The following is a 10,370-nucleotide window of genomic DNA, read 5'->3' on the forward strand; positions in this document are numbered from 1 at the left end:
TGTATAATGTGGATCTGGATTAAAGTCTGGAGATAAGTTGATGAATAAGGCATAGTTTATGTTCCCAAGAGAAGAAGAAAAATATGTGGATGGATAGATGGATAATAGGAAGATGATATATAGACAGATGGATATTTAATGGAGCAGATTTTTTTCCCATGGTATTGGCCACTTAGCATCATTTGGAAAACTTTCTTCTATTTAGAGAATTTCCCACACATGAGCCCTATCTTGCCAAAACGCAAGTTAGATTCATTTTTCCAGTCTCTCTTCCAGCTATGTATTTAGCCTAGGCTCCATCATTCAGACACTCCCAACATAAAAATACGCTTGCATTGTATCTATCGTTTGGCAATGGTGGAGATTAAGGTGTCCAGATTTTAAGGTGAGCAATCTTTATATCTGGTTCCCAGTGTCACTGGTGAGAATTGCAATGTTCACATGAGCTGTGATGTTGGTACCAAGAAAGGAATGACAGTTTTTACTGGGGCAGCCGTCATAGTGTGTGCTTTAGATATTATTCTCAGTTCCCTACACTATAAGCTTGACTCTACAGACCTCCTAGAGATTCTGTGAGTCACCCCATATCTTTTAACAAATATTTATTTGAATTAAACCAGCTAAATCGAGCTTTGTGGTTTTCAGCCAAGAATGCTAATTAGACCAATAGATAGAAGAGTAGATAGATAGATGATACATGGCTAGATGATAGATAGGTAGAAAATACATATATATATATATATATGAATAGGTAGATAATAGGTGATAGATGATAGATAGATAGATAGATAGATAGATAGATAGATAGATACATTTTGCACAAAATATAAAATAATCACCTGAAAGCAATGGAGAGTGACTGAGAGCAGGAAGATTCTAGAAAAGAGTTGATACTGGGAAGGAAAGAACTGCACTGAGTGAGCTTCCTATTTTCATTTCTTCTATTCTAGTCTGAGAGCAGGCACCGATCTGCACCAGTCCAGAAAGGGAAGAGCTAGAGAGGGAGTCCTCCAGATTGTGTATGTAAACTCTACTAAAATCTCTGGTTGACTCCTGAACCATACACACATGAGTGGACTCCAAGAAGCCTAGCAAAGGCTAAAAGAAGTGTACTGAGAATTGAGTTTCTGCCTACCAAAGGAGAGATAGTACTTGTACTCTAAATTCAACCAAGTTAAATGGTTACTGAAACCAAAGACCTGTCTATGTATGTATGTATGCACGTATGTATGTATGTGTGTATGTATGTATCATCTATTATCTATGTTATCTACCTACCTACCTATCTATCTACCTACGTACCTATCAACTTACCTAACTGACTACCTATATATCTATCCATCTGTTCTCTTCAAGGGAATTTAACAGACTTTGGAGTTTCTAGAACATGACACTCACCACATTCAGGATATAATCCAAAACCCCTCCAAAGACAAATGAGCAGTTTGACCTGAGAGAAGTCTTGAGTCGTTCATTTATTTCAAAAATATCTGTTGGGCATCTCCTATATGTCAAGCATGCTAGAAGCTTAGGATACAATCATGAACCCAGATTCATTCACTCCTTAACAGATGTTTGCCAAGCTCCTACTGCATGTCAGATACTCTACTAAACTAGGAATATTGTGACTAAGTATCAAGGTAAGCACCTTACCCTCATGAAGCTTTTATTTTTGAAGGAAAGGCATTCATGAAGCACATACTTACCAATTAATTAATAATACTGATTGGGATCTGTATTACGAAGAAGTTCAGGAGATGGAATGATCCAGCAGACTGCTCTGCCAGGATCCCCAGGGAGCGTGGAAGACTTGTTCCATCTTGTTAGCGCTTGAACAGAGACAATTGTGCTAAACATATTTTGGCCTTTTACTCCTTAGTAGTTATCCAAAGGCCCTGGAGCTTTCACATTTGTGCCTTTCACACATTCCTTTGTATTAAGATTTTTTTTCTTAAAGAAGAAAAGCAAAGAAGCAGGAAATACATACACACACACACACACACAAACCTTTTTCTTCCGATAATTACATAACTGTGAGAAACTCTTCCAAGACATGCCATATAACTCTACCAAACCTATAAGCGTCTTGAAGCTTTGTTGGCAAGTAGGTCTATGCCAACAGTACATCAAATCCTTCATGGTTGAGTGTCCCTACAATTTAAATTCATATACAAATGTCTGGATCCCTGAAACCAACCCAACAGAAGCTTAGACATCAGCTCTCTCAAACAATTACAAATAGGAAATCCTCATTGGAAAAGTAGAGTCATTGTTGAGGAGGGAAATAGGGAATTATGGTGAGAGAGATCTGGGGGCAGGGGTGGGAAAAGAAGAGGTGTAAACTCCAGGCATGAAGATTGCTTAGGGGAGAGAGGGATTATTCAAAGGAAATTGCACCGGAAAATGTAACCTTGAGTAGGTGGCTGATGGTAAAATCAGTTTTTAGTGTGGGCAAGCAGCTAGACTCAAGAGGCAGAGGAAGTGTGAAAAAATGTACTCTGAGTCAGAGACTGCAAGTACCATGCCAGACCTCTTGGGTGGTAGACCAGGGGCATAAGGTATAAAAACTGGAAGAGAAACAGAAAAGAGGTTTGGGGAAGGGAGGGAAGCCCAGTTGGAAGGCAGGACAAAGGAAATGCCTTTCTTCATGTAAAGGGAACAGCAGACTGTTTTGGGGGAACCTGTCGACTGTGTCTTTCTCCACCGCACCTTCCTTAAATTGTAAGGATTACAAGAAGCTATCATAAAAACCAAAGAGGAAAATGTTTCACCAAAAGCAAAAAAATGATTGTACTTTGTGTACCCTTCCTCCCAACCCATTCGATGGAAGGAACAACAAGCTCAGAGATTTGCTCAGAGACTCTCTGGCTTTCAGACAACCAACACAGAAAGTGGAAGTGAGATTGCTGATCAAAGATAAAACTAGAGAGAGCTTACAGAAGATCAAAGAAAGTGAATACTAGAATTCCATGGGGAGATCCAGAAGCCACTGGGTATTGACCAAAAGTCTCTTCATAGTTTCAAACTCCTGAATCCACTGTCCCCTGCCCAGACCTCTGGGCCACCTGCTGAGATGTGTACACAGCATGGGTTAGTGCTGCCAGCCATCATGTGTTCAGAATAGCGGAGTCTAGGTCCTTAGCCCCTGCCTCTGGGATTTAGGTCAGATTTGCCAGACACTGAGGCTTTTGGGTGAGGTGGAGGGCACTGGGAAATTAGATTACAAGCCTGTCTTACAGGGACTCCTGTCTAATTGGAAGGAGAGAACAATGAACATATAGAGATGCTGGGAGAAGATTATTCTTTACCTTCCAACTTGACTCACACCTCAATAAATTTTTCTGCTGAGTGTGGAAAGAAAGGTAACAGATTTGTTTTTTTGAAATCACCCTTTCAATAAGTTGAATAATAGCTAATAATAACAGCACCAGTAATAACATAAAGGCACAGAGCAGTATTTACAGTACACTATCGTGCACATAAAAAGAGGAGAAAATAGTACATTTACATATTCCCTTGTATGAGCATAAAACATTTCTAGAATGATAAATAAGAAACTAACATAACTGATTATCTCAAGGAAGATGGGAACTGGGTGGTTAGAGGCCTAGGGGGGGCCAGGGTTGAGGATTTTGTTTTTGTTTTTGTTTTTCATATTTGTATCTTCCTTTCTGCCTTATGAACCACATGAATGTTTTACCCATTCAAAAAAAAAAAGTCTTTAAAGCAATTTTCAAGAATGCAACACATTGTTAGTAACTATAATCACTGTGTTGCACAATAGATCACCTCAATGTATTCATCTTGCTTAACACAAACTTTCTACCCTTTGACCAACAGCTCCCCATTCCCTTCCCTAACCCCAGCCTCTGGTAACCACCGTTCTACTCTCTACTTCTAGGAGTTCAACTTTTTTAGATCTCACATGTCAGTGAGATCATGCAGTATTTTTCTTTCTGAGACTGGCTTATTTCATTAACAAAATGTCTACTACGTTTATCTATGTCATTGCAAATGACAGGATTTCCTTCTTTTTTTTTAAGTCTGAATGGTGCAAAAATAATTTTTTTCTTTATTTCTTCTAAAAAAAAAAAAAACCAGATACACATGCAGAACGTGCAGGTTTGTTACACAGCTATACGTGTACCATGGTGGTTTGCTGCACCTATTGACCTGTCCTCTAGGTTCCCTTCCCTCATTCCCTATCCCCCAACAGGCCATGGTGTATATGTTGTTCCCCTCTCTGTGTCCATGTGTTCTCAATGTTCAACTCCAACTTGTGAATGAGAACATATGGTGTTTGGTTTTCTGTTCCTGTGTTAGTTTGCTGAGGATGATGGCTTCTAGCTTCATCCATGTCCGGGCAAAGAAGATGATCTCATTCTTTTTTATGGCTGCATAGTATTCCATGGTGTATATGTACCACAAAAATAATTTTTTAAATGTGTTAATATTTACCACAGGCCTACTATGTGCCAGGCTTAGGGCCCAAAATTGAGATTTAGGGGTGAATAATACAAAATCACTGTAAATATCTGATAGGCTGGCAAGGGAGGCAGCAGGTGCACTATTAGCCATGCAGCACAGTGGAGGGAAGCAGTGTGCAGGGAGGCTCTTAGGGCAGAGTGGCTGACAGAGAAGTTGGCAGAGAGAAGTTCAAGTTGAAAGAGTAGGAGTCAAGTCCTAGTTCATTCACTTCCTTCAGTTGTGAGCTTGAGTAAGTTATTAGGCCTCTCCAGACTCAGTTTTCTTGTATACAATGTGAGAATAATAACAGTGAGGAAGAAAAAGAAAAAGGAGAAAGAGGAGAAGGGGGAGGAAGAACAGAAGGAAGAAGAGAAGAAGAGGAGGAGAAAGAAGTAAAAGGGAAGACAATGGTGTGGATAATGATGATAGTAGTGATGGTAAAGATGACGATGGTAACAGTCTCAATAAATGGTTGTGGGGATTAAATGAGATAATGTGTGTAAAGTGCTCAGCACAGGATTTCACTCATGGTTACCAAATCATCCAAGATAATGATTGATAAGTTTAATAGTAGTAGTTATGGTAGTTGTCTCAATATCTTTGGGATGTTATAACACAATAACATCAACTGAATTGCTTATAAATAACAGAAATTTATTTCTTACAGTTCTGGAGGCTGGAAAGTCTAAGATCAAAGCACCAGCACATTCCATGTCTGGGGAGATCCTGCTTCTTCAAACATGTCTGGATTCTCAGTGTAACCTCACACAGCAGAAGGGGCTGGGAAGCTCTCTGGGGCCCTTTTTATAAGGACACTAATCTCGTTCATGCGTGCTTCACCCTCATGACCTAATCACCTTCCAAAGGCCCCTCCTCGCCATATCATTCCACTGGAGATTAGAATTTCAACATATGAATTTTGGGGGTCATAGGCATTCAATCCATTGCAATCATGTTACTGAAGAAAGATTCAAAGAGCAATTAACTGATATGGAAGATTGTGGAAAACTTCAAGGGGATGAGGCGTTTGGGCTGACTCTTTATAGAGAAAATGATGGGCACAACATCAGCATCTGCAACAGGACATCAACAGACAGAACAGTTTGGGCAAAGGCTTTTAGCTAAGTGGGTGCATTTGGACTCTCTGTTGTGTTAGGTCCATATAGTGAAGTTCTAAATCAGATGACAGGAGAAGCAGGGGAAGAGAGGGAGATTTCAACTGGAAATGTCAGATCCATGACACCTTAGAAGTTATGATATTTTCTTGCCTTTCTGTCTCTCCATCTTAACACCTGGGCACCATCTTTTCAAATCAAATCCTTCCACACTTTGGTGGAATATTTCATGTAAGCTCACTCACTCTGCAGAAAGCAGACATGGTGCTTTCTTGAGAACAAGAGGCATGTTATGTTTATTTTTTTGTTCATAATAATAACAGGTGAGATAATCAACTATTTGTATTATTTATAACATGATTGGTCAAGCTTTATGCTACTTTTATCAAATGCATCTTGACAGATAAAAGTCATATCATTAGGTCAGCTGAATTACCTTTGTTTTATTTTAGGGGTAGAGATAGCTCTGTGGCCAGTACTTGCTCCAAAATACTGGGCTACAATAAAAATTGAATATGGACTATATTATGTTGGGATAACATTTAGTATTGGTGGTTATCACTCTGATAGTTACTAGATATTTTAGGAATGCAAGTCTAAAATATAAATTTCTTGTTATTCTCTCAAGCATTTAGATCAAGTTGATTGAAGAGTATCCTGAGATTCTAAAGTGTCCTCTTTAAAAAGTGTTACCATTTGACGTTACTGAATATCCCTTAATCTACAGTACCCTGATATTGTGACGATTGAGGACCACACAATAAGATGTTGGATGAAGTTATACCAGACTCTAGATATCACAGATAATACCTGATTTTGTGTTTTTGTGTTCATTGCAACAGCCCCATTTTCACAATGCCTAATTTTATGTTTGATATATATTAACATTTTAAATGGGAGAAAATGTTTACAAACCATGGATATCCAAAATATATTTTAAAAACCTCCTACAACTCACTAGCAAAAAACCACAAATAAACCAGTTTACAAAATGGGCAATGGAGCTGAATAGATATTTCTCCAAAGAGAGAGTTTTCAAAGTAATTTGTCAGCATGAGCAAGACAGATGTTCACAAAAGCATGGTTCTAAACTCTTTGTTTTCACCTATTGAAAAGCTGGAGGTGGGAACTGAACAATGAGATCACTTGGACTCTGGATGGGGAACATCACACACTGGGGCCTATTATGGGGAGGGGGCAGGGAGGAGGGATGGCATTGGGAGTTATACCTGATGTAAATGACGAGTTGATGAGTGCTGACGAGTTGATGGGTGCAGCGCACCAACATGGCTCAAGTATACATACGTAACAAACCTGCACGTTGTGCACATGTACCCTTGAACTTAAAGCATAATAATAAAAAAAAAAAGCTGGCACTGTTCACACACACATACACACATATTTATGTATACATATATATCCATGTAAATATAAATGTGCCTGTGTACATACATTTAATATATATTTCAAAAAGTCTTCTTGGACATCAAATGACTCTTGCAAAACAACATGTTGATGAGTTAAGTGTAAATGAATCAGAAACATGTGTCTTGAATTCTCTTCAAAATACCCTAGGGTTTAAAATGACGGGGGAAAGGTACTTGGAGGAAAAAAAAAACATTTTGGGTCTTGCTGAACCTAAATCATTTGGAAAATAGTTTAAGATGTTTGCTAAATCCAAAAAGCAGCTTTGCTCCTACCACATGGCCATGTCAAAGTGACTCTTCAGATGAGCTTAAGCCTAATTTTAATTTCTTGCACATGTGGTAAAAACATCTTGGAGGACTCTCCTAAGCCACTGTTCAAGGGAGTGCCCAGAATTTGGGGGATTTTTGTGCATCTCATTTGCTTAACAATGACCACAGGCTCAGCTTTCTCCCTTTTCTTGTTGCACAGGGCAGTGCCTTGTCTGATCTGTTTTGCCTAATGCTGGGCCGTTGGTATACCCCCAGGGGCCATCTTTTCCCTGCATGCTGAAAGCTTTGGGGACTGGCTCTGTAGACCCCACTCTTACTGGTTTCCGCTGAGAGGCTTGCTTATGCTTGAGAATACGCACATGAGCATTTGCAATATTGTTTCCAGGTCTTTGCAGAATTTCCTCCTTAATCTACTCCTAAGTAATCACTGCAGGATGCGCCTTATTAGCAGGCTGGGCAAATCCCCTGGAATTGGGGTCATTAGGCAGAGCTTCTAGTGCTCAAAATATCCCATGGTCCTTTGGGGTATCTCTCCAGCTGTGCAGATTCATCCAGACAGCCCAGAAGGGAGCTAGGAAAAACTGAGGACAGTGGGTTTCCGTGGTAGTAGTATCATCCCCTAAAAGGAGTGTCAGAAGCTTGTATGGAGCATGCTTTAATTGTCCCAGTGATGCAGGGGTGGCACTACTAGCATTTTGCAGGCAAGGGCCAGGGATGCCAGATATCCTATAATTAAACAGGACAATCTCATACTGTGAAAAAATTGCCCTGTATCCTGCAAGACTTTCATGTAGGTGAAAAAGCTGTTAATTATCTGAGCCCATAACCTAACCCTGTTTTATTCATTAACACAAGTCCTTTTTCCTCGGTTGCAACGTATCCCAGATTTTCCACACACGACACACTACCATGTAACCCAAGGGTAAGTTGGACTTGACTGTGTTTAGGACAAGATGGAAAAATACATCACTCATGACAATGCCATTAATACAATTTGTGTTGCCAGCATAGCACGCCCATATCCATTGGGTGCTGTATTCACAGCAGTTCTACATAAAGGTGCAACGTGGGATGATTTGCTATGCCTCCTCTTTGCCTTGTTTCTCACTTGAACTGCAATTATGGGTGTGTGTGTGTGTGTGTGTATAAATTATAAGTATAGGCCTTATTATCTATTATTTTCATTTCAGCATAGTAAAGGGAGGTTACAAAACATGTGATACAAAAAGGAGGCATTAATTCTCATATGAGACCGAACTCTTGTATGAAAGCCATTGGTGCCAAACAATGAAGTAACATGGAACCAAAAGTTAGTTAGCCTGGGTTCTAGTTGGTGTCTACCACTTATTGTGTGATCTTGAGCAAGTCTCATTGCTCTCCTGAGCCTCCGTTTTCTCATCTCAACCATGAGCACATCATACTTGAACACTGGGTCACAACTTCAATTCCTCAAATGTAAGGAGTGAAAGGGGCCACATATTTGCCTATTAAGCCCAGAAAAATATTCTTCATTTGTATGGTGGGAGGTCCCCTCTACCAGTTTTCATAAAGAAGGCAACAATTAGAGGCAATGTTTTACTTTACCTCTTCTTATAGAAATATCATCACAGGTTAATTTCTTATGACTTTGAGACTACAAGTGCAATGATACATGACAATTGAGACTTAGCTTCAATGATAAAGACACGAGAAAGAGAAACAGAAACCATACAAAAGTATATCAACTCATCCCTATCGAAAAGGATAAACCATTTCTCAACTCCTACCAATGTTTGCTAAATATATATGCTTTCATGTTCCCAGATTTTTTTTTTTTTTTTTTTTGAGACGGAGTCTCGCTCTGTCGCTCAGGCTGGAGTGCAGTGGCCGGATCTCAGCTCACTGCAAGCTCCGCCTCCCGGGTTCACGCCATTCTCCTGCCTCAGCCTCCCGAGTAGCTGGGACTACAGGCGCCTGCCACTATGCCCGGCTAATTTTTTATATTTTTTAGTAGAGACGGGGTTCCACTGTATTAGCAGGAAGTCTGTAGGGTGCAGACGTGCACTTTTTTTTTTTTTGGAGTCCTACTTTGTCGCCAGGCTGGAGTGCAGTGGTGCGATCTTGGCTCACTGCCACCTCCGCCTCCCGGGTTCAAGTGATTCTCCTGCCTCAGCCTCCCAAGTAGCTGGGATTATAAGCGCGTGCCACGATGCCCAGCTATTTTTGTAGTTTTAGTAGAGACAGCGTTTCACCATGTTAGACAGGATGGTCTCGATCTCCTGACCTCGTGATTTCCGCCCGCCTCGGCCTCCCAGAGTGCTGGGATTACAGGCGTGAGCCACTGCGCCCGGCCCCCAGATCTTTGAAATATCTAAGAGAAGGTGGAAATCTAAAGTTTTAGGCAACATCTATGTTTAAAAATTGATTCATCTGAAAGAAAATTTAATAATGCATCTGCCTATAAAAGCCTAACATCTATGTGTTATAATTTGCCATGGACCTCTAGTTAGAGATCTTTAGAAGAAATAAATTCTAAGAATGCTTTTAGCTCTGGAAATCTAGTATTTTAAATCAGGAGTCAGCAAACTTTTTCTGTAAAGGAACAGATAGCAAATCGTTTAGATTTTGCAGGCCATGAGGTCTCTGTTGCAACTACTCAGCTCTATCCTGGTAGTGGAAAAGCAGCCACAGACAATGCTTACAAATGGGTGTGCTACGTTCCAGTAAAATTATACTTACCAAAAAAAGGTGATGAACTGAATCTGGCCCTTTATGACCTTTGTTCTAAGTAGATCTCTCTCTACATCAGCCTGCAAACAACCATTAAAAGCAAATAGTGATTAATGAGTGTTTGAAGTTCTTTAGAAAACAGTTCAAGATCTCACTTGATAACACATTTGGGTGATCTCTCTTCGTTGCGCGTCCAAAAGAGCAATTGCGTCAGCACCATGGCTGTCCCTTTCCTTATTTACATGTAATTTTTTTAAAGGACCAGTTGTAACATTGAAAAGTCTATAAATGTGAAAAAATGATTTGTGGTGTATAGTCATAATTGACTAATGGGGATGTGGGAAAGCCTGTTTTGCGTTTAGATTTCTGATATCATCTTGTT

This window comes from Trachypithecus francoisi, unplaced genomic scaffold (genome assembly GCF_009764315.1).
Source record: "Trachypithecus francoisi isolate TF-2019V2 unplaced genomic scaffold, Tfra_2.0 Lachesis_group11, whole genome shotgun sequence".
Taxonomy (NCBI): Eukaryota; Metazoa; Chordata; class Mammalia; order Primates; family Cercopithecidae; genus Trachypithecus; species Trachypithecus francoisi.